Consider the following 26,981-nt stretch of genomic DNA (forward strand, 5'->3'; position numbering starts at 1 on the left):
GTTGGAAGGTTTGGAGACAAAGCCAGATAGGCAAGATTACGTTGGTTTGGACATGTGCTGAGGAGGGATGCTGAGTATACTGGGAAAAAGATGCTAAGAATGAAGCTACCAGGTAACAGGAAAAGAGGAAGGCTTAAGATAAGGTTTATGGATGTGGTGAGAGAGGACATGCAGGTGGTTGGTGTGACAGAGCAAGATGCAGAGGACAGGAAGAAATGGAAACAGATGATCCGCTGTGGTGACCCATAACAGGAACAGCCAAAAGAAGATGATGATGATTTATGTTTTAACTAATTTATTGAATTTTAAGGTTAAGCAAAAAAGTCCAAGTTTTTCAGCAACTACCTAATATATGCAAGGTCCCTAGTGTAACCAACATCTTTATGAACCATCCCTTGCTAAGTACCTACCCTAATTTCCTTTTTTTCAAAAATAATTAATTACCTAACCATTACTAGTGCACAAATACACCTGCCTAAACATTCTGTTATGTTTACAGCACTCAACAAAAATGAGTTAACAAACATAATGCCAGAACTGTAGTCAAAACAAGGCCTCACCTGTATTCCATGACTACCCACGGAGTAACACAAAATGAACAGCTATTGAGATAGGAAATGAAAAGATGGAACTGCTCTGGTCCTGGCCTTTTACCACCTCTCTTGACCAGTCTGCCCCTTCCCTAACCTTCCTGACCACACCTGACCCCATCTTGACACTGAAGTCTGACCTGACCTGCCTCTGACAACTGATGGATTGATACTACAGGCTAGCCAGCCATTGTGTTAATATGCCCAGAACTGAATGAGTAGTAGAAATCCACAAATATCCTGCTCTGTTCTTATTTTTGCAAGACAGCTAATTGACTCTGAAATGTCTTAAATATCCATGCCAGTGTCAGTGGTGAACTGTAACTCACAGTACCTGTGCACTGTTTATTTCTCTGGGCTTTATATTGTCTTTGATCAGGGTAAAGGAAGTGAGGCTGTCACTGTTATTACTAGTACCTTTCAGCCAGCTTTGATTTAGGCTGGCCAAAAATAGTATACTTATGTACAGGCATATATTTCAGGCATGGGCAAAAATATCCTTCTAGCCATCCCATATACCAAAATGGGCAGCTGCATAATTAGTGTCTAAGTTATTCTAAAAATATTTAAACTAGTACTTGCTTTCATATAATTTGGCAGTCTATTACAGGCATCAGCCACTCTCTCTGAGAACCAATTAGTACATCTCTCATTCCTATATAATCTCATAAAGAGGCTATCTAATGATTCTCTGCTACTTTTTGATAACCCCAAGCATTATCAGAAGTGGTTGTCTCTAACTTCCCTATGTTCCTGAAAAAGGTCTCCTCTTAAATATAAGTTCAGGTAAGTAAACTCATAACGAACAATGTGCAGACATAAGTAAAACTTTCTTACGTTTATTTTTAAATTACATCATCATTTTCTTGTCCATCTCTTTCTGAAATACGCTACTCCTTTTTGCACTATGTTAATTCCTCTAATGCAAAGGTTCTCGGTATCTGTTTAGTAAGCCTGCCTTAAAGCAAAAGAAAGTCTTTGAGCATCTGCTAGGTAACAGAGGTCTACTCTGGGATTCTCTGTACAAACAAAAGAATAAACTGTACTTTACAATAGACTTTAATCCCCCTCCACCATTCTACCACACCACACACTTCATCATTCAATATTTTTTTCAACCATGTATATATATTACATATTTTATACATACATATATATATATATATATATGTATGTATATATATATATATATATATATATATATATATACACACACACACACACACACACACACACACACACACACACACACACACACACACACACACAGATAGAGATGTACTATATATATATATTAGATATGCCCTCAAAATCCATGCAGCTTTCACTTGTTAAAACTACCTGAATAACAAATACACAATTCAGTAGGTTCACTGGAAAATTGTTCAAGAAACTGAAAAACTTTAGGTGTATGAAATTCACTTTTTCTCACCAGAAAACCCATTAAAAATAAAGATATGTATGACATTTCTCCCACTGGACTTACTTAAGAATGGACACTAATACTGGATAAAATTCCTTCCTGATGCACTGATCAGAGCAACTCCAGACCATTTTTACCTACCCAAAGTCTAGACTGAAAAAGATTGCTAGTGTATCACCACTTTTTAAAACTACATACTAATAAAGTCATCCAACTGTCTGCTTCCAACCTAGAACTGACACCTTTTCAAATGTGCAAAGTGGGAATTTATTTTGAAAATGTGAGATTTTGCAGGGCAAACCATACCCACAATCATTGCAAAGGACAAGACTTTATGTTTATTCCAAAATAAAAGCTCCCGCTTGTAGAATTTAAATAGAGTATATTGTTTCATATAATGTTATGATGTTTCAGGAACAAACAAATATTTTAAGCAAATATTAGTGGAAACTTTGCACATATTTTTATCCCACAATTTCAGGACATTTGTCATTTTTCATGTGTTTCCACAGGACACAGCTGGCAAAATAGGGACTGTCAAGTGTAAACAGGGACAAATGCTAGCCATATTACACCCTTTTGTCTACAACCTGTCATCAAAAAACCTTACCTGCACCTAGAACTCTGAGCACAAACATTAGGGCTCCATAACTGGATAAATGAGCATCAATGAAAAGGCAAAGTCTAAAAGGGGGACAGGATCAGGAACAAAATATATGACCTCACTCAGGAATCCCTGCAAACAGAATGACCACATGCACCTTACTGAAGTATGCAGCCCAGCAGGTTAAGACAATAACTTGCACCATTTGCTCTAGGTAATGCCGCTTCCCAGTCAGATATCATCATATGTTGGTGGTACCAAACAACCCTTAAGGAATGAGGATTTTTGTTTCTCCAGCCAGCTGTTTTCTGCAAGGAAGCAGACCTGAATGGAGACAGTTAACCTCCAGTATATATCAGTGTTGTTGAGCTACTAAAAAGCCTGGCAAACTGAGCAGATGATGAAACAGAAAACAGATATTTAGGTACAGAGTGAATTATACTGTTAATAGCAAGACCTGCAAGTCTGAACAATGCAAGAGAAAATGCAACTCTAAATTGTGACTTTTCTCTTTCCAGTATATTAGTATAGACAGGAAAGAATTTTCTATCTGCACAGAGGGAAAAAAAAAGTTTTCCCCATCCTAGAAAGAGATAGTCATAATTTAGAAATGTATTTGAAATGCATGATTGGACAGGATGGTTAGGAAGGTGGTTTTTCAGAAATTCAAATAAGCTCTGTCATCAGACAGACAGACTGTGCTTTAAGCTATCATAATACCTAGTGTTTGAGCTGCAGCCAAACCACCAGTCACAAAATAAGCACTTCATGTTGTGGCTCCTCTGACAGGTTGACATTCGTTGCGGATTACTCAGTAAAGTCATGTAACAGTCCTACAAGGTGATTCATACCAGAAGTTTCTGTTTTTTTCTGGTTGCCATTGCATGTCAGTGACGGCCTAGGGAAAATGCCTCTTTGTCTCCCTTAATGTAGCACTGATGACAAAATATAACAAATGATGGATGGATGGATATACAATATTTATATTTATGTAATACTTCTAAACATAAACAGGAACTAGAACCTTCATTTGAATGACAATGGGAAATCTTGAGATTTAGCATGTATTATTCAAGATGGAACTAGAAAAAAGTACATTATATACATCAAAAAATCATTTAAACACTTATCCAAGGCTTTAAATATATTGAAAGTTTTAAAGAACAGCATGTAGAATAAAAGCGTTTTAGTGGAACCTAAAAAGAAAAAAGTATACAAAATTCTTAATTTTATTCAATAACTTCTGTAATCTTCCTGATTGTTTTATATAATTTGAAAATGTTGTTTTAAGTCTTGCAAGCAGTTTACAGGCTCTAATGTATTCGTTGTCTGATTTAGTAGCACCATCCTATCCTCAATAATTTATTTAACTATTTTTATTTTCACAGGTATGCCTAGACAGCGATTTTTCCATTCTTCCCCTCCCCTCCTCATTATGACACCAAAGATGTGCAGGGGCAGTTTTTAATTTGCACATTCACCTATCCACCTATCTACATATGTATATACCTAGCTAGCTGTCTCTCTTCTGTCTGTCTATCTATCTATCTGTCTATTCTACTGAGCTGCCATATGCTGCACATTAGGCATTAGTAGGGAGTTGCTATTTTTCGAAAAGCTGGATGAACTTATTATTTGCTGTTTGCTTACTTTGTTTTGTACAAGTTTTCCAGTTCATTAACAATTGCCTTAGGATACATTTGTATGAAGTAAATGATGGACAGAGATACTTTTGAAAAGTGGAAGAGAGGCATTCCTTAACTATAACATTGCTAGACAAAGTTGGAGAATAGTTATTTGGACCAAGTGTAATTATTTTCTTTTTGAGAAGCACACAAAAGTAAGAATGTCTTTGAAGTCCTTTAAGATTAAAGTCACTGGGTGAGTTGGTGGAATGGATAGTTTTGTTTTTTATGTTCCCTGTTAGTTCTTTCACATTTTTCTAGTATAGCCTAAGGTGGAAGGAAGAAATAATTTACTGTTTTCCAAGGTAGAGTGTATTGGCAGAATTTATTTCAATTCTGCTTTTCTTTCTTATCTTTAGATTGATTTGATTGAGATTATTGGGCTTGTTTTCGAATTTACCTAGTTTTTGTCTTTTTGCCTAAGTAAGGCTTTGTTGTCAGAGGTAAGCTATGGACACGTTTTACTCCTCTGTCTTCTTTGCGTCAGAGGAAATGGTGCTCTTTGTATCTTGTTTAATTGATTATTAAAATAGAAAAAGGCTAACACTACGTCTGTTTCTCAGCAGAGTTGCCTGTAGTCATTTTCTTCTTTGGGCAGTAAGGGTGGATTTCAAACTTTCAGGAAAGGAATAACTAGCAATTAGTTAGATCTGAACTAGTTAAGATTTGAAAGACCAGCTGCCAGTACTAGACAATGGTCACTGAAATTATTCTCCAGTGCTGACAAATCAGTGTACCTGTGGGGAAGATTTGTGTTAATAAGGTTAAGTGTTTAATCTTGAGTATCTTGCATATGTTAGTTCTTTCAAACCTTGGTTACATTCAACTGTCATGCAAATTTGTTGATATCAGTTTTTCCAGGTTGAAATGAAAAGTATGTCTTCATTGTTCTATTGTAATAATGTATAGATTGCATTTATACAAGAAACCCATATGCTCCCAAGAACAATGGAATGAGATTTAAAAAAATGGCCCAAACTGATAGTAGCAGTTGATGACTTAAAAATAAATATGGGAGTTGCTACATTAATAAAAAAAATATTTGCAGGTAGATTACCCTTAATACTTGCTCTTTCAGCCATCATACTTTAGTGGAGAATTTAAACTGTAGCCACAGGAACATGGCACTAATGGAGCTGTAGCTCCGGACTCCTGCTTAAAGGGGACATTATTGTTATTCCTTTCTTTCAATTGTACTAACAATGCTGAATAGCCAACCTTAAGGACAGACAGATTAGGTGGTCATATAGAACACCATTCTGTTAGGGGCACTTTAAAGGCTTGTTTATTTATTAAGTGTTCAGTTAAAGTCGCACTTACACAAAGCTACTGTGTGCTGCAGCAGATGTGTAGAGCATGCTTTTATAGGTTCATAGGTTCATAGGTAAGTACTAGGCTATCTGCCCAAGGGCATTTATAAGCCTAGCCAGAAAATTTGGGTCTATATTATATTTTTGAAAGTTTCAAACATCGAACACCATATGGTCGACACCATATAAGTGATGTTTGAAATTTTGAAAATATAATAAAAAAAAATAAAAAAAACTATATTTACCTAAATGCTGTAGGCAGGGGGCAAGCCCCCTACACCCCCCATGTGGGGGGCTGTGCCCCCCCACACCCCTGCTGCTTAAATTTTTCTACTCCAAGATCGCACTGCATTGAAGTAAAGGGACAATATTCCCTACGGTAATTTCTGTGTTATGCGTGCGACATTTCGATGTTTTGACCAATCGAGTTCGCTCAATACACGTTCTCTGTATACAATTTTCGATCACGCGATAGGAACCCCATGATTTTCCATATCCCACCTTCAGTTTACAAATGTTCACCACACTCATACCACACTAGAGTTTGGCCATTCCCCTACCCATCACCTTCATTCATGAGATATCACACCTTCCTACCTCCATCTAAGTTCCAATCAAATGTCAGTCTGGTGGTGATTCTTATGTTTCAGTGGGCAAGGAAAATGTTACTGTCCAATAAGTGTACCTTTCTGTTGGCACCGAAACGTTCCTTCCTGATCATGTCAGTCTGAATTTGTTTTAGTAAGTGGCTTACTAAAGTAAGTGTTTGTAATTCACTGCTGTCTGCCTATTTATAGTTGAGTATAGGTTACATGGTGGTGATAGCCAATCAGATGGGAGTTTGCCTAAAGTTGTTTATGTATTTTATTAAGAAAGACTATTGTCCTTGTTTGTCTTCTCAGAAGTTCTGTTACACTGGCAGCACTGTGATAGATTTTGAACAAGTATCTTAGTATGCTTCATTAATACCTTGTTACTATCTTTGCATCACAAAAACGATTTCCAAACCTACACGATGCTTTGTCTATCTCTTATCATAATGTACAGTTTCGCTATCTGGTGGGAGGATACCTGGTTGTACTACAATTTCCTTCCTTAATGTACTTTGTTTTTCCTTATTAATGTTAGATGTGCAGTATTTAAGGTCTGCTCTGTACACTCTTAGTAATCCAGGAAACACTGTCATCAACTAATGTCTGCTCTGTACGCTTTTAGTAATCCAGGAAACACTGTCATCAACTAATGTCTTTTCAGTAGCTGTAAAACTTTATCCTTTCAATTTATCTTAGCTGGCTATTGAGGTTAAAGTTTATGTTACTATCCTGTTCTTTCTATAACAATGACGTACATGAGTAGTGAATGACTATCATAAATTATGGTTTACTTTCTGTGTGAAATTGTGCCAAACTGTCATTCACCGAATGCAAGTAAACTGCGTAATAAATATTGTTAGCTAGAGAGCCGTAAATTTGAGTCACACTGTACAAAACAGATTCATTAATACTGATCTGTCTATAAATCCTTTTTTTAAGAGAGATCTATGCACGGTTTGGGAAACAGAGTGGGGGATGTTTCCATTCACCTCTGCTTATCTCAGACACAGAGCATTTACTCCTTCATGTCAATATTATCGTGTCTGATATTGACCTGATAACATTTCCCATTTCTTCAGTACAAATAAAAGCTGAAATGTTAATTCAAATGTTTTGATGATGTTTACCTTTCTTAGTTTTCCATATCTCACATTGTAAAATGAAGCATAGAATTTCATTATTTAGTACTATTAATGATATTTTAAGTAAGGTTTCACTGCCTGCCTTGCTGATGGAAAAATGCAGTTAAATAGTGAATAAAATAGTTTTAGTTAAGCCAATAGTTCATATCATTAAAGTAATATCTTTTTCAGAGGTATTTTAACAGCATTTTGCAGGGTTTAGTTTACTTCCCTATTAATGCATAAATGACATTTTAATAGGAGTTTACATTTTGTAGAAGTATTACTACTGATGCCCTTTGCTCTTTGCTGCTGGCATGATGGTAAATTACCTGGATGTCATAACTTTTGTATATTTTTCTTGATGAATGTGGCTTTAAGATTAGATATACTAAGTAGCTGATTATTGTCCCCCTACTCATGTGAACCTGGGGTGGTCATGCTTTGATATCACAGCTGAGACACAGATTAAAACAGATAAACAGTATTCAAAGATAAATCTGAAGGACATGTAGCAGAGAAGATATTCATCATAATGATTACTGCTGCAGTAGTCTTAGCTATATGGGTTATATCCTGCTAAGGATATAACAGCTGTCCAGTTTCCAAAGCTTTCAGGGCACCTTCCATGCACCCAAACCATTCAGCTTAAGCTGAATAAAAAGTCAGAGCTGGGTATCAAGCCCTTTAGAGCTTTCCTGCCATGGAACAGCACTCCTGCTGCATTCTTTCAAGGATCAACGATCAGCTAATGCTGTTCCAAAGCTGTGGAGATAAGTTCTCTTTGGGTAAAAAAAACTCCACTTTACTTTTATGACAAAAATTGTACTTTTTTATTTTTCTGGTGAAATGTTGCCACAACTAATTTAAAACAATTTTTTTCCCTGTGGTAAAAGTTGTATTATTTTACCTTTGGGGCTGGGGTAAATGCTTAAAGTGCTTTTTACAGTGTCTTAATGCAGAAAAGTTGCATTTTACAACTTACCTCTTTTACTGACTACTGCTGCCAGGCTTCCCTGGAAAACAGGAGTCTTTTTTGGTTTAACCATGGAACATTTACTGGTTCCTAAGTTCTTCCTTCTTTTAGCCACAAAAAGAAGGAATTTTAACAGCATTTTCTACCATAACAGGCTATTAAAGTGCCTCAGCCACAGATGGGTAATTCTGCTGTGGCCAAAACTAGTTCCTCAAATTATTCATCTGTTTTACTGGCTCCCAGTAGTGCAGTCCCTACAGCCACAACGGTCTGGGGGTTAAGCATGTCCTCTGTGGCTGGTGGAATGCCCTTGGTGGCAAGGATGCACCACTCTTGTCAGTTTTGAGAGGAGGGTAAGAGAATACCACTCTGCCAAAACAGAAAGGTATGCCCATCCCAAGGGATGTTATTCCTGGCAAAAGTAGTTCTGTATCGTCAGAAATTTCTGTCAAAAAGAAACAGACATTTAGACATATCTATTCTCCTGTCTCAGTTATTCTAAACAGGAAAAAATGTATTGGGCTTAGCTCAAAGTTTAGTTCAGCCTCTAGACTCTTCCAGTATGACTTCTGTTAAGAAAAAGAGAATCTTAATTTTTTGAAGAGATTCAAGATTTTGAACCTTAAAAAATAATTGTGATGGGAGAGATTTTATTTTATCTCCACAGGTTTCTGATTCAGATTCTGAGCAGAGTGTGGCTTTGACTAGTCCCTTTGAAGGGTTTTCTTTCTATGAAACTATGTTCAAAGCAAGTCAGTTGTTTCAATAGGAAAATCATTATGTTTCTCACTCCCTAAGAGTGTATTATGCTTCATTACAATTGTTATTTCAAGAATCTACCCTAATTCCTCCTGTTCATTCAGCTCTGGAGGATGTTATTGTCACAGACTGTAACTTGCCTGACAGCCAGTCTACTGCCCCCAAGAAAGAAGCTAGGTTATATAAAGTTCCTCAGTCTTTTAAGTTTTTATACACTTATCCCAGATCTGAATATGCAGCCATTGCTTTGGTAAACACAGCTGCTGCAAAACATTTCATAAATACTAATCTCTCTCCTTCTGACAAGGAAGAGGTGTCTTTTGATAGACCTGGATTTTTTAGGATTCTCATCTATCAAGCTCATATGTTAAAGCCTATGCGTGCCTCTTTTAAGAATATGAGGAATATTTTGGCATTTGTTTTTTCTTCAGAGTAGACATGTGCTTTGTGTAATTTAGTTGCTTCGGTGTCTCAAGTGTGTACCCATTGAAATGTGCATGTGATTCTACTAATGCCAACCGATGGGCTGCTGCCATTATAACTGTTATGAGACGGTTTGCTTATTTGCATTCTCAGAATCTCTCAGAAGATGTCAAAAAATGAAAATTTGAATTCTCCCTTGGATAGAGACTTAGTTTTTGGAACTTCTACAATACAGGTTTTTAAAAAGTGTGAGGAGAGCGGTAAGCTGATTCAAGAGATCTCTCAAGTTCTTCAAACCTTCTCCATATTTGACAAGAGATTTAATGTTCCCTCTACAATCTTCTTTAAAAAGCAAAATAAACAGGCCCAGCAAGCTGCTGCTAAGCAAACATTTAAAGCAATGGTGTGAAGTTCCAAAAAGAAAGCAGACAATTCACCCCCCAGACAATCTAAATGACTATATGAAAGAACTTGATCCCCTCTCCCACCCTGGCAAACCCTCAATCCTTCCAGAAAGTCTGAACCTTTAGCAACAGATAAATTCAGACAGATGGTTTCCAAGAGTAATCCATCAAGGTTACAGGTGGCAGTGGTAGTCTCTCCATCCTTTCTGAGTGGTTCCCTCACAGCTGCCAGACCAAACATTTCTTTTCTCTCCTGTCATTCAGCATATGCTCACTCAGGGAGTGATAGAAGTTGTCCCTCCTCCTAAATTAGAAGTGTTTTATTCAGTGATATATTCTGAGCCAAAGAAAAAAGATTCTTGATGTCCAGTTCCGGATCTTTTCTTTTGTAGCCTGTTTGTGATAGTGCCTAAGTCCAAAATATTGTCACTTCACAACTTATTACTATTTATTCCTCATTTGAGGAGTCTAGTAACTTTAGATTTAAAAAATGCATATCATCACATTCATATAGATCCAGATTTCAGACGTTTCTTAAGCTTTTCCATGTCTGGATCACATATCTGTTTTTTGCATTTACCTTTTGGTCAATCCACTGCTTCAAGGGTATTCACAAAGTGTCTAGCTCCTGTGATAACCTACTGCAAGATATTCACATTTTCTTTATTTAAATGGCTTACTTATTTTTGCAGAGTTTTTTTTCAAAGTGTCAGGAATCTCTCACCTTGGTAAGAGATCTCCTACACAGACTGGGGTACCAGGAGAAGTTGCAGAAAATTGTTTTCCTGGGGTGTCCAAGTGTTTCTTCTGTATCTAGATGTATTCCTGAGTTTTTCCACTCAGACTGCTAGCTCAGCAAGGGAATTCCTCTGGATTCTGGGTCTTATGACATCTATGATGCTCATGATAACCTCTTGCAAGACTCCACATGAGAAAAGTTCAGTGGTACCTGAAATCTGTTGGATCCTAACACCAACATGCCCTGAAATTTCAGATTTCAGTACTGGGGTTTGTGAAAAGGAAGATTTTTTGGTGGTGGCACCAACTTTCTTAGAATCCAGGTCTCCCATTCTTCCTCTCAGCTCCAACACAGTCAGTTACAACAGACGCTTCATATTTTGCATAGGGAGCAGTGTCTATGGGGATAAAAGTATAGGGCCTTTGGAACAGAAAAGACTGACCAAAACACATAAACATAAATGAGATGTTGGCCCTTCTAAATGCTTTCAAATCTCTCAGTCATACATGGTCCCCAGGACTTCAAGCATTTACAGATAACATGACAATGATACGGCACATAAACAAGCAATGGGATCCAAATCATATAATCTGTGCAGATTTGCCATGGTACCCTGGGATATAGCTTTTCAGCACAGTCTCAAGCCATATGCATCCTTCATCTCGTCAGAGCAAAATTGTGTGCAGACAAGCTCAGCAGGACCAGGACAGGTCTACATGAAAGAAACTTGTATAAGGAAGTCTTCCAGGAATTGCTCCAGCTGTGGGGAACATCTCAAATAGATCTTTTTGCTTCCATTCACAACAATCATTTGGTGAAATTCTGTTCCAGGACTCCAATCAAGAAGGCTTGGAAGACAGATGCTTTTTCATTTCACTGGACAAGAATGTTCCTGTATGGTGCATCTGCATTTAACCTACGTTGCCACAGTAACTCCCTGACCTCTAGCAATGTGTGAACATCTCTAAAAAATATATCTGCACACTCCAGTATGAAGAATTTGAAACACATAAAATGATTGCAGTGTATACTGTGTTTTGCTAAAGCATTTCTTATATCGGTGTGCCTAATGGCAGCACAATGTTCTTTAATTCTAGAAGACAGTTTCCTAGTCTTTTACCTATGTAAAATGAAGGACATGTTTCACAAACAGCTGCATAGACAACATACGTAGACTTAAAGTCAAAATATTGCTTGAAAGAGACAGTGAAATTATTGTGTTTAAACTGAAAAGAAGGACCTGCGAAAATAAAAGCACATGCAACACAGTTACTGCAGGGGTACACGCCAGGAGCATTGCTAGAATTGTCATTCACTGTTAACAGGAACAGAGAATCCCTATTTTCAAAAGTGAATCGTAAAGTTTTAGTTTTTTTGTGTGCAAAGAGTGGTTTATCACCTAGTCTATGCACCACTTCTTGGCTGCTCGTTAATATGTCCCAGTTGCTTGTTAAAATTTGCTTTATGTCATTAGAATCACTACAAATAGGGATCGGAAAGGCAATCCCCCAGTCAGCATTATTGATTTGTCCATTTTGCAAAGAAACTGAACCAGACAATTTATGGGATCCATGGACTTGTATAGAAGTAGAGCTGTGCGAACGATCTTGGTGGGCAGGGTGCAAGTCTGATCTCTTATAGGCTACATTGTGACCTGTAGAGTGAGTAGGAGAAGCGGAACCAGCGGTTCCGAGAGACCCTGAGGCTGAAGCAGAGGCAGAATTCTGATTGGTAGCCTGTGTGGGTTGATCCAAGTTTCGTGTGTGATAGGCTGTAGAACAATCCAAATATTGATAGGAGGGCATGGAGGCTTGGTTCTGCTCAGTCCGTGGACTGGTTTTTGGTAAAAATCCATTTTTTAAGATGGTGGGAATTTATTCTGCCTGGCTGAAATAACTTCTGACAACACTGATTCCAGTAAATGCACAGGGTAATTCCTTGCCTCTAAAAGGCTTTTTTGAATGAGCATTCAGCAATGAAACAATCATCCTCACTGATGATACGCGAGAGGCATATGAACTGACCTCTGGCAAGATTGCGCTTCATAAAAAATGGATGCATACTGGAGAAATCCAGATGGTTATTATGGAAGGTGTCTTTTCTGTAAATGTTAGACATCCATTTGTAGTTGTCAGAATCCAATGTAATGGTAGTGTCCAGAAAATGAATCTGCTTACCACACCCTGATAGGTTAAAATTTAAGAATGGTAAGCTAGCAGAGAGGAAGTCTATAAAAGCTGTTCAGAACTCTGCCAAATGAAAAAAAAAAAACATCATCAATATAATGTTTATACATGCAAGTATGCTCAAAACCAGGTAAGAGGACCAGGGTATTAATCTCCCAAACAGCCAGCATCAGATTGGCAAAAGCCGGAGCCATCTTGGACCCCATAGCTACCCCCTTAACTTGTTGGTAGACAGTGTCTTGGAAGTACAAGAAATTGCCCTCCAAAACCAAAGTCACTAAAGTGCAGAAGGTATCAATTTTCCCCTGCTGAAACCCCATAGACTGATCCAGGTAGGAACGTAAGTATTGAATTCCATCAGAGTGAGGGATATTGGTATACAGGGCTTCAATGTTCAAGGTGACTAAAAAAACATCTCCATGAGGGGGTGGTAGTTGCTGGAAATCATTTAGGAAAGCCCAGGAATCACAGCGATAAAATGGAGATGCCTGCACTATTGGATTTAACAGCCAGTACAAATATTCAGAGATATTCTCTGTCTTAGTTTTTTGATTGGAAACAATGTGCCTGAAAGGAGGGTTGACGTGGTCTTTGTGATTCTTTGGTATACCAAAAAATTTTCCTAACTGTGGGTTAGAGACCGACATAAATTCAGCTGCTTCTGTAGAAATAGCACCTTGTTGTGTTAAAACTTTAATGGTTTTGTCCATCTTTCTAAACCCCCTATGCACATCTGACAAGGCAACTGGCTTATAGTAATCGTTGTGGAGGTCAGTCTGCAGTGTTTGCTCATATCGGCCTTGTTCCATCAAGACAATTCCATTGCCTTTATCTGCACAGATAATTCAAAGGGATTTGTCATTTTGTAATCCTTTGAGAGCTACCATTTGTTCTGTAGTCATATTAAAGCAAGTGGAGGGTTTTCTGCTCTCAAAAGGGCTCGGAAGTCAGATTTGCATATTTTTAGAAAAATCTGCAACATGTTGCATAGTGAAGGGTTGTAAACACTTCTCTTTCTAGGTAGACATACTCTCACAGGTTCGTTATCAATTTTGTCTGAGTCTTTATCACAAAGAAGTTTAAGATTAAGTTTTTGCAGGAACAGCAGCAAGTCTAATAATAGTGTAGAGATAGCCCTTTGCGAGGGTATGAATGTAGATCCCGTATCCAAAACTTGCAATGTCTGTGTAGAGAAAGTTCTATTATTAAGATTAAAAACAGCTGAAGATGTAGATAGTAGAGCAGCAGAGGAAGAGGCAGACATGTTGCTAGAGGTCAGGGAGTTACTGTGGCAACTTAGGTTAAATGCAGATGAACCATCAGGACTTAATGAAAATCTCAATATTAAATGTGCGCTCAAGTGGCGCCACTGAATCAAGGACATGAAAAGATTTTACAAGATTCTTGTTTACGTCACCACTAAATACTACCGGACTTTTACAGCCTTTTTCAGAAATGTTTAATACCTTACTTTAACTTTGCATTTGTAATTGGTTAATGGTTTTAAGTACTGCCTGTTTTTTACTCTATTTAAAATGAGAGTTTATCTTCTATGTTTATCTGATGAAGTTCTTGTTACTGATTAAAGAACAAAAGCGCTAAACATATATATATATATATATATATATATATATATATATATTTATATAAATATATATATATATATATATATATATATATATATATAAATATATATATATATAAATATATATATATATATATATATATATATGGGATCCGAACACATGCTCGACTAGCATATGTCTGAATCACAAAACATCGAACACACATACACGAAAGCGCTTAACATCGACAAGTGCTTCTGTGTATGTGTACCTGATTTGTAGATTGGACTACAGTGTGGGTAAGGGAAAATTCCCTTTTCCCCACCGTAGTGCGATCTTGGAGTGAGAATAATAAAGTAGGGGGGGTGTGGGGGGTGCAGGCTGGTGAATCCCCCCTTTACAAACGTAGATTTTTTTTGAACTACACATGCTTTTTGATGTTAAGTGCTTTTGTGTATTTGTGTTCGATGTTTTGTGATTCGGACATATGCTAGTCGAGCATGTGTCCTAGACCCATATATATATATATATATATATATATATATATATATATATATATATAAATAACACTCATATATATCTACCTCTGTATCTAATATACTTATATGTAATATACATATATATATATATATATATATATATATATATATATGTATGTGTATATGTGTGCATATATATATACATGTATATACATATATATTTGTGTGTGTGTGTGTGTGTGTGTGTGTGTGTGTGTGTGTGCATATATATATATATATATATATATACATATACATATATATATATATATATATATATATATAGCTATATGGGGAGAGGGAAGCCAAACCATAGATACCCAGATTAGTATAATAATTTTCCCACAATATAAAAAGACCAAAATAGAAAGATGATTTTGATTATTGTATACGGACATTTGAATGGGTGTATAATCCACAACAAGTTGACAAAGTGCAATGGGTGAGGTTTTTAACTCCTCTTTTCACAGGAGAACAAATACATGCAGTCTCTTAACTTAGCGATTTTCGTTTAAATTATGCCAATGTTAATGAGTATTTATTTATATGTTTTAAACTGTCTCCTGAAGCATAACCCACACTGTAAAAGTTGCAGACTCCAAATCTGACTTCAAACCAGTTACAAGTGGAGTACCACAGGGTTCAGTCCTGGGACCTTCTATTTGGTATCTACCTCTCTGAAGTACAGGCTAACACAGAAGGCCTTTGGCTAACGAAGTTCGCAGATGACTGCAAACTAGGAGTAATAGTCGAGTCCCCAAAGGATGTGGACATCCTACAGAAGGGCCTCACTGAGACAGATGCCTGGTGTCAGAGCCATGGCCTCAAGCTCAATGCTAAAAAGTGCATTGTCATCCCCTTTGGTAAAAACTCTGTACCCATGAACTACCCCATAGGCGGCAGTCTGCTTAATGCCGAATGTGTGATAAGAGACCTTGGGACCCAGGTGGACAGTAGTCTCTCCTTTGATAATCATATCGCCACAGTAGTCAGGAAATCCTTCTATGTGGCACACCTCATCATGAATGGGTTCTCATCCAGGAAAAAAGAGGTAATTGTTCCCCTTTACTTGACACTCATTAGACCTATTATAGAGTACAATACCCCTTTTGGAATGTATCTCACAAGACATCTGCAGTAGCTAGAAAGGCCACAGAAGTACCTCACAAAGAGGATTACTGGCCTCAAACAGATTCCCTACACTGACTGTCTCAAAAAATTCCAGCTTTACTCCGTAGCATATCGCCTACTCCGAGGTGATCTCTGCCTAACATATAAAGCTATGTCAAACCCAGAGCTGCTGGACATGCTACACCTAAAGAAATCCAAATCCCTCTGAGCTACAAATTCTAGGGACCTAAACATTGTCACCACAATAAACAGGACATGCTGGAGGGATAGATTCCTGTCCCAGAGACTTCCTATACTCTGGAACAAGCTACCCATCTATGTCAAGCAAAGTTCCTCATTAGCACTCTTCAAGAAAAATCTTGATGAGTGGATGGGAAATAGGAAATACACCCCAGGGATCACTTCTGTGGCTCTGCTCGACAGGGGCACAGGAAAATAACTTTCTTGGTCTTGGGTGGCATAAGCCAGGGAACCTTGTTGGCTAGGCTTACTTAGGCCCGAGGGCCGATAGCCTAGTACCTAACTATGAACCTATGAACCTATATACTAAGTAATTTAGAGAAATCAAAAGAATGGCATGTGACTCTGTGACTACATTGTAGAAATCAACACTTATTTTCATAGTGGGGTGAGTGGATGTAATGTCACCACATCTAAATGTTTGCAGACATTTTTAGAGAGGGATGAAGCTCTCAGTACCCTGCATGAGAGCAAGAGGGTATGGTTGGTAATCCAGCAGTGTAACATTTCTGAAAAGATGGGAGTGGAGGAAGGAGGACCACTATCCAGCTAGCAAATTGCAACTGCATGAGACGGTGTAATCAACACTGCACATCGCCTAATTAAAAAAAACATAATAACTCTAGCAGTGCAGTACATTGTGTGCACGTGGTTACACACAGCCAGGTATAAATGAAAACATGTTATAATGGCATTGAGGGGAGGCCCATCTATGGCCAACACCTTTAACTGGGGCTGGTGATATGGTCAGTTCAGAAGGGAAACTGGTAGGTAGTAGTGTACTGGAAACTGAGTCACAGCAGTTTCCTGGGAAGGGATTACTTCAAAGGGTAGTAGTAGTCATCCTGAATTTGGAGCACTACTGGCAGAAGATACCAGACCTCCTTTGATATGGAGCTGGGAAGGGCCACAAAGAAGGAGTTCAGACAGTCTCAGCTTACAGACACTACTTTACAAGACATGAGGGAGAGAGCCATGAAGCAAGGGCAGGAAGAACCTATACACTGGAAAACAGGGCCGGTGTATAGAGAATGGACTTCTGAAGGAGGGCTATCACAGATGAAACCTTAGAGCAGCTGGGAATAGTTAAGTATAGAACCACGTGTGACTTAACCAGGGGTTACTAGCAGGTATCCTTGACACCTACAGCTAGGGAGAGGTCAGTGCCTGTGACCCCTTTTAGGTTATAAGTATTTACTAAAATGCCCTTGGAATGAAAAATCCACCAGCAACTTTCCAGATTATGCCTTTGCTTACTTGAGTGGTAATGCCTTCTATGGCTGGTCATGATAAAAACATGCTCAACATATCAGGGAGCTGTTGGGAGACTGCAAAGGGCAGAAGTGACTAGTAAGGCCAACAAGTGATGGATGGGTATGGCAGTGGTATCCTATTTGGGTCATAGAGTGGATGATAGTAAGATTAGGCTACAACTTGCTAAGGTCAAAGCCATTCAGACATGGCCTACACCTACTGCCAAGAAGCACCATTCTTACGGACAGTAAGGATCTTTAGGAAATTTGTTCCCCAGTATAGTATGATAACCACTCCTGTTGTATACTGCACCAGAAAGACCAGAGCAGATTTCTGTATTTGAATGTGTATGCCATAGGTCCGTAGGTTCATAGGAGATTACTTGGCTAATGGCTTTAGGGCCCTTACAAGCATAGTTAATATAACTTGATTTTACCCAATATATGGCCGCTAGGGGAAAGAGGACGGCATGGATTTTTGTCTGTGCATTGAGTAACTTACAAACTGTACATGTCCATAAGGGACAAAAGCACTACTCCAGGTGTGAATTTGCAATTCCTCATCCATTGATCCAAATTGTGTTTGAAGATGGCCAGGGAAGGGCTCTGCTTAATGTGAATAGGAAGCCTATTCTAAAGAAATGGCAATCTCTGAGACACATATCTGTCTCCAACATATTTTGTTTGAGTCGCTGACCAAGTTTAGATCCATAGATTTGCTGACCCTCGTGCTGTTTGGCTTGTGGATGTATAGCAGCTCCATCAGGGGTGGATTTGTGAGTGCCTTTGTAGGTCAGGCATAGGTCTCCTGTAAATAGTTGGTAGGAGATAGGGTAAAGGGACAGGGTGTTTAGTCTATCTGCATAGTTCATGTTGTTTACTCCCTGTATTTTCTTTGTGAGGGACCTCTGAAGTTGCTCCAGCTGCTGTAAGTGCCTAGTCAAGTACATGCCAAATGATGGACTATACTCAATTATTGGTGTAATGAGGCTGAGTACAGCTTGACAATAATTTCCTTGGATTTGGATGCCATACCTTTACTTATAAGTTGTGCCACATAAAAGGATTTCCTCAGCACTGCAGATATATAGCGGTCAAAGTTCAGGTTGCTATCTATCTGTGCACCAAGATCTCTCACCTCTGAGTCCCCTCTAAGGGGCATGCTATTGATGTTGTAATTTGCAAGAGTATTTGAATTCTCAGAGGGTATGATAATACATTTTTTGCATTTAATTTTAGGCCATGTGTTGGCACCATTCATTTCTCTGATCTAGACCCAACTGAAGGATATCTACATCATTGGGGAATTCAATGATTGCCCCCAGCTTGCAGTCATTGGCAGACTTTGTCATCCAGAGGCCTTCCACATTAGCCTTGACTTCAGAGAAGTATATTCTGAACAGGAATGGTCCTAGCACTGAACCCAGTGGCACATTACTGGTAACTGGCCTATTGCTGGATCTGGATTCACTCACTTGAACCACATGTCCTATTCATGAGCCAATTGGCTATCCATCTGGTGACATAGGGATTTTCACTCAATTTTGTGAGTTTATTTATAATACCTGAGTGGGGAATTATGTCAAATGCCTTTGCCAGGTTGAGGTATGCATTATGTACTGTTTTATCTTCATCCATGGCCTTGGTGACTTTTTCAAGGAAATGTACCAGATTCCGTAGGCATGACCAGCCCTTGAAAAAGCCAAATTGGTTTGAGTCCAGTGTTTGGAGGTCTTGTATATCATTATTTATCAGGTTCTTGATTAATGTTTTCATGAGATTACATATAAGACTAGTCAAACCTATGGATCTGTAATTTCCCAGGTCAGTAGATCGCCCCCTTTTATGGAATGGGATGACTGTTGCTGTCCTTCACTCTATCAGGACAAAGCCTGTCCAGAGACTGTGGTTAAACAGAGATCCTAATGGACCTGATAAGTCCTGATTTAAGCTGTTTAAGAGGCAACCTTGTATATTTTCAGGCTCCATTGATCTCATGGTTTTAGCTTTAGAGAGCCCAGTGGCAACCTCTTCTTTGGTTATAATTGGTGGTGGAGTGGTGAAGGGTAGTTTTTGGGGGAGAAATGGTGGTAATGGGGAGGTGAAATCTGAGCTAAATTTGTCAGTCAGCAGATTTGCTATGTTTTCTGGCTGAGTATAGGTGATGCCGTCTACAACAAATTCAGCACATTGTTGGGTGCTGCCCTTAAGATTGTGGACATAACTGAAAAATGTCTTTATGGTTATCCTAACCCTTGGAGGGTATTTTTAACTCAAAGTGAACTTTCATCGACTTGACTAGTATCCTGATTCACTTGTTTAGACTAATGAGGGACTTATTTCTCTATGTGCACTTTCTCTCTTCTCGACAGAATTTTCTTTCTTTTAATGTACAACTTATTAATACCAGGGTGTCCACCATGGTGGCTTTTTTGCAGTTTGACCTGGTTTTATTTTGGTCTGGTACTGCTGTTTTTATCCAATTGTTTATATGGCCATACAGGGCTTTTGTGTATGCCTTTGCAAAGGTTTCTGTGTTTTCTGCATTTGAGGGAGTTTGGAAACTAGCTATGGCATCCCTTAATATTGAGTAATTTACCTTAGAGAAGTTCTTAAAGTTTTTGGGGTCAAGTGGGTGACAAGTTTTACTTTTATTTCAAGGTCAACCACTTTGTCATCTGATCTTACTAGTGAGGACATAACACTGGTGGGGGGAGCAACACATACCAGATGTAGGATATTTGTTCCTCTAGTGGGAGTGCAGACTAGCTTCTCCAGGGCATTTGAATTTACAAAGTAAAAAAAAATCTTTGGGCATGCTTGCTAGTGGTCATGTATGCCTCCCAGTTAATGGAGGGGTTGTTAAAATCACCCATGAGTATGGTATTGAGCTGGATGGTGAATTATTCTAGTAAGGTATGATGTATGGGTTTCCTAGTTCATGCTGGGGGACCTGTAACTAACAAGAACATGGTAATGGATTTTTCCTATGGTTATTTGGACATGGAGTAGCTCAAGCATGTTATATTGTTTGACCAGCCTTAAGGTGTGCCTATCCTTTATGTAGATATATACACCTCCACCTTTAGCTTTTTCATGTTTGGTGGGTGGTCAGAATGTATGAAAGGCATTATAGCCATGCACTGCTGGAGTGCTTTCCATGGTTTTGAACCATGTTTCAGTAACTGCACACATGACAGCATTTTCCAGGTTGAGGACGGCTTCCAAGGAGTGTGGTTTCTTGTTGAGGCACCTAGCATTGAGCAGTAACAACTTTAGCTTATCCTACGTAGCTTTTGTTATGTTGGAAGATTTGCCTGTTTGCCAGTGCCTATAAAAGGCACTGTGGGGGAGATAATATTTGGCCAATATCCGAAAGCTTAGAGGTAACAGGTGAAGACCATCCCTGGCAAAGCAGCATGGCTTATCAACCATGTGCTCCCAGTCTGACAAGTAATGGACCCCTTTGGAATGATACCAGTAGCTAAGCCAATTGTTAAAGGTGATCATTTTCTGCTGGTATTGTGGCACCATCCTTGGAGATGGTAGAATGCTGCTCAGTGCTAGAGCTCATACTTGCCTGTGACACATATTCTGAGAGCTCAATCTCATCTTTCTTCATATAGTCCAGTTGTCGATGGAAGGAACTCTTTAACATCTCCTTGTGCTAAGTTTTTAGATGCCAAACTCAAAGTCTGTCTAGAAAGTGAAGGACAAATTTGTAGAGATTCCTGAGGTTTCTTGGAATCTATTATTAAGTTGAATTATAACCAGGAGGATATATTAGTTACCATAGATGTGAAGGACTTATACACTGCGATTCCCCAGACTCTTGGCATACAATGGGTGACTGAATTTCTAAGTAAGAAAGAAGTCTAACAGGATCAGATTAACCTCTATGAGGACCTCTTTGAAATAGTGCTTAATAAGAATTTCATATACTTTGAGGGAAATTGCTACTTACAAACAAGCATCATACCAATGGGGTCACCATGTGGGGCAGTTTTTGCCAATTTGGTCAAGGCACAATGGGAGCACAAGTTTATTTTTAAAAGTGATTATAAGGTTTCTAACTCAGCACAGCTCCTCCTGGTGTCCTACAGAGTGATTCAAGCAGCAGAGAGACAAAAGAGAGACTTTAAACAGATAAAGTATTTTTTTCTCTGCCTTCTAACTGTGACTGCATTTTCTCACCAAAAAGCAAGTTTCTGGCTTACCTAATATCTGAAAACCATTGCTTTTGTATTTTAACTGTTTTCTGCACTTCTAAAAGTAATTTTTGTGTTGTTTAACTGTTGTAGGCTACACACTCAAGTGTGCTAGCCGTTTAAAGCATTTACAGTATTTCCTGTTCAGGTTTCTGTTGCTTCTGCTAAAAAACAAAAAAATATCCTTATTTCCTGCCTTTTCTAAACTAGAGTAGTCCAGATTTCAGGTTTGCTGAATTCTGGGCTGTGGTATAGTTCCTGTGCTGCCCATATCCTTACTTGGATAGGAGGAAGCTTCTCTGTTCACCAGTGAGAGTGGGGAGCTTTGAGCAGCCTATCTGTCCCTGGAGGAGTGGTCTCAGCCCAGCAACTAGTAGCTTATTGGCCGTTTTGGGCTAATTCCTAACTCTTTCTAGCTCCCTGTCTTAAAACCCGCATTTGTGTGGTTTTGCTCTTGTTTCTAACTCAGCACAGCTCCTCGTGGTGTCCTGCAGAGTGATTCAAGCAGCAGAGAGACAAAAGTGGGACTTTAAAAAGATAAAGTATTTTTTCTCTGCCTTCTAACTGCGACTGCATTTTCTCACCGAAAAGCGAGTTTCTGGCTTACCTAATATCTCAAAAGCATTGCTTTTGTATTTTAACAGTTTTCTGCACTTCTAAAAGTCATTTTTGTATTGTTTAACTGTTGTAGGCTACACACTCAAGTGCGCTAGCAGTTTAAAGCAGTTACAGTATTTCCTGTTTAAGTTTCTGTTGTTTCTGCTAAAAAACAAGCAAAAAAAATATCCTTGTTTCCCACCTTTTCTAAACTAGAGTAGTCCAGATTTTAGGTTTATTGAATTCTGGGCTGTGGTATAGTTCTTGTGTTGCCCATATCCTTACTTGGATAGGAGGAAGCTTCTCTGTTCACCAGTGAGAGTGGGGAGCTTTGCGCAGCCTATCTGTCCCTGGAGGAGTGGTTTCATCCCAGCAACTAGTAGCTTATTGGCCGTTTTGGGCTAATTCCTATCTCTTTCTAGCTCCCTGCCTGAAAACCCGCATTTGCGTGGTTTTGCGCTTGTTTCTTACTCAGCACAGCTCCTCGTGGTGTCCTGCAGCGTGATTCAAGCAGCAGAGAGACAAAAAAGAGACTTTAAACAGATAAAGTATTTTTCTCTGCCTTCTAACTGCGACTGCATTTTCTCACCGAAAAGCGAGTTTCTGGCTTACCTAATATCTCAAAAGCATTGTTTTTGTATTTAAACTGTTTTCTGCACTTCTAAAAGTCGTTTTTGTGTTGTTTAACTGTTGTAGGCTACACACTCAAGTGTGCTAGCTGTTTAAAACATTTACAGTATTTCCTGTTTAAGTTTCTGTTGTTTCTGCTAAAAAACAAAAAAAAAAAACAAAAAAAAATATCCTTGTTTCCCGCATATTCTAAACTAGAGTAGTCCAGATTTCAGGTTTGCTGAATTCTGGGCTGTGGTATAGTTCCTGTGTTGCCCATATCCTTACTTGGATAGTAGGAAGCTTCTCTGTTCACCAGTGAGAGTGGGGAGCTTTGAGCAGCCTATCTGTCCCTAGAGGAGTGGTCTCAGCCCAGCAACTAGTAGCTTATTGGCCATTTTGGGCTAATTCCTATCTCCTTCTAGCTCCCTGCCATAAAACCTGCATTTGCGTGGCTTTGCACGATTTTGTGCATCGTGCAACATCGAGCAGCGCTGTTTAAGCAGTTTTAAACTATTCCCAGCTCCACAAAGTCTGCTCTTCAATTTTTTCCCTTAGAACTAGTGAAACTCTCAAAGTAAGTACTCAACCTTCCTTCTACAGCCCAACATTTGCTCAAATTTCTCAGTAAAGCACTAACATACTATAGCAATACACCCCCTTATACTATCTAGAATTACAAGGCTCCCTATTTGTCCATTCCGGACAATCAACAAAACAGTTCTTTAAACTATCCAGGCATGTCCAAAGTGCAGTTTCAGGTATACTCTCCAGTCCAGCTGGTGAATCTGGGAATCTTGAGGCAATGTTACAATTGCCTTATGTACACAGATAACCCTCTCCTCCTTCCAACAAACTCAAATGTATGTGAGAGATGCAACTATACAGCCAAACTGGAGGCCGAGCTCTCTCAAACAAGACTGGCACAGTCAGTCAGGCGGAGAAGGAAACCACTCGCACCACACAACCAGTCTCACATAGACCAATCGTATCAGCAAACAAGACACATAAACTCACAAAAACATACTCGGAGGCTCTAAATAAAAATCTGCCAAAGCAGCAGAGACCTCCAAAGCAGATATCCAAGCAACCGCTACCACCTAACAACTCTCATGGATCACATACTTCACAAAGTCAGTGTGCCACACAGTCGCAGCCCTTAAGGCTAAATAATATTCCAAATACACTAGTAATAGGAGACTCTATTATCAGGCACACTGATGCCCCGCTCACCAGACTGAACAAGAAGAAGGTCACTGTAAGCTGCTTGTCAGGTGCCAGGATCTGCCACATAACACAAGCACTCAGGTCACTCCACAGCAGGTACAAATATGACTCTGTCATTGTCCATGTTGGTGTGAATGACCTGAGACGTACCTCCTTGGACTACATGAAAAGAGACCTAGAGGAGCTCTCAGATCATGTAGCCCAGGCCAGTATGACCCTGACCCTGAGTAGCATCTTGCCCTCACCAAGAATGTTGCCACATATAAGGACAAAATGATCAATTTTAACAATTGGCTAAGCTATTGGTGTCATTCAAAGGGGATCCAGTGTCTGTTAGCCTAGGATGACATGCTCGACAAGCCACATTGCTTCACTAGAGACGGCTTGCAGCTGTCACCCTTAGGATTTCGAATACTGGCTAAGGCTCTTGCCACCCACATAGTGCCTTTTTTCGGCAAGGCTCAAAAGACAAACCCACCTCCATAGAAAATACAAGAAACAAAAAACTAAGGGTAATGCTACTCAACACCAGGAGTCTAAACCTCAAGATGCACGCACTCAAGGCACTCCTTAGTATGGAGAAAATCGATATCTGTGCAGTAACATAAACCTGGTTCAATGCTCCAGAGAGCACCCCAGCACTACCAGGATATAACTCATACCATTCTTTTCAGCCCCAGAACTCTGACCGAAATACTAAAGGTGGGGGAGTATCCATTTTCATCAAGGATACCCACACCTCCAGGTTAGTGGCACTGGACGAGGCATTGGAGACCATCCATGTGCAACTAACAGTGGGCAAAACTGTTTTTCAGTTTGTAGCCTGCTACAGATATCCCACCTTGTACCAGGACCCCCACTTGGCATTCCTGAGAACATTGGAGAATATGAAGGTCTCACCAAACACCATGATATTGGGGAATTTCAACTACCCAAACATTGAGTGGGAAAACTACTCAAGTCCCAACTCCTTTTCCCGACGGTTCCTAGAGTTTATAAACTCAAACGCCATGGAACAACTGGTCACCACTCCCACAAAAGGGGACAACATATTGTAACTGGTCATCACCAACATGGGTGCTCAATGTTACACACCAGAGGTAAACCCCTTGTTGGTAAGATCAGACCATAAACTAATCACTATGGACATCCACATCCCGACCCCACCCCCAGCCAAGGAAACCACTGTGAAAAACTTCTCAAAAGCAAACTTCACACTTCTCAAGACCGAGGTGGAGAACTTCAAAGCACCCAGGCTAATGGAAAATGCTACCCAAAACGCAGAATCCTTTACAAATGCATTCTATGAGCACCTACAGGAATGCATGGATCATGCCATCCCAAGTAAAACCAAGACTCACTCCTCCAAAAACAGGAGTCCAGTCTGGTGGACCCCGGCCATAAATAAACTTTACAACAGAAGGAGGAAACTGTTACATGACAGGGCAAAATCCCCAAAAGGGAAGGCATCCCTGATCAGTACTAGCAAGAAACTCCGATCCCTCATAAAATCATCAAAGGCTAGTTTCAAAAGAAAAATTGCCAAAGATTCTAAAGATAATCACAAGGCTTTCTTTAGCTACGTCAAGAATCTGGGTGGTAACTCCCAAATCTGCTCTGAGCTGGTGCAAAATAGCAGAAAGTACACTGAACCCACTGACATTGCCAACATCCTCGTAGACAGGTTCAGTGCAAACTTTAACCCCCCTTCCCCCCAAAAGGACCTGTGTCTATCCCAGAAGTATGCAGTCCCCCTGACATCACAGACACACTGGTGAAAGCCGCCCTTTCCAAAGTAAAAAACACAGCATCAATGGGACCAGATGGCATCCCGGGCTGCGTCTTACACGAGCTCCAAAAAGAACTAAACCCTCACATAAATTCACTGTTCCAACTCAGCCTCACCACAGGTTATGTACCCAAAGAGTGACGTATAGCAACGGTAATCCCGATCCACAAAGGGGGTGCCACAATGGATCCCGGGAACTATCGCCCTATAAGCCTGACTAGCCTGGTCTGCAAGGCTATGGAGAGCATCATCATGGATCTCATAAAGAAAGACATTTTGAACCTCCAGACACTGGACCCTACAAAATTCGGCTTTGTTAAAGGCAGATCTTGCCTTCTGAACCTAGTTGACTTCTTCAAAACAGTTACCAAATCCATAGATGAGGGAAAGGCAGTCCACACAGCATACTTGGACCTCGCAAAGGCCTTCAACACAATACCCCACTCTGGTATCATAAATAAGCTTACCAGCCTAAATATTAACCCATTTGTCACAAGATGGGTTGTAAACTGGCTCAGGGATAGAACTCACATGGTCAGAGTTGCAGGTGCCATGTCTGACCCTAAACCGGTTATAAGTGGCGTCCCACAGGGCTCTGTCCTGGGACCCCTCTTTTTCGGTATATAATTTTCTGAGGCACAGGCAAGCACGGGAGGACTGTGGCTGACCAAGTTCGCAGATGATTGCAAACTGGGAGCCATAATCGTCTCTCCGGCTGACACAAGCATTCTCCAGAAGGGTCTTACGGAGACGGATACCTGGTGTCAGAACCATGGCCTTAAGCTAAATGCCAAAAAATGCATAGTCATCCCCTTTGGAAAAAACAAAGTGCCCACAAACTACCACATAGGAGGTAATCTGCTAAGTACGGAAGACGTAATTAGGGATCTGGGGACCCAGGTAGATAGTAACCTCTAATTTGACAATCACATTGCCAAAGTGGTTAGAAAAAACTTCTATATAGCTCACCTAATCACAAAAGGCTTCACATCTAGATCAAGAGATGTCATTGTGCCCCTTTACTCATCACT

Source organism: Protopterus annectens, chromosome 5.part0, assembly GCF_019279795.1.
Source record: "Protopterus annectens isolate FY-2018-M chromosome 5.part0, PAN1.0, whole genome shotgun sequence".
Lineage (NCBI taxonomy): Eukaryota > Metazoa > Chordata > Ceratodontiformes > Protopteridae > Protopterus > Protopterus annectens.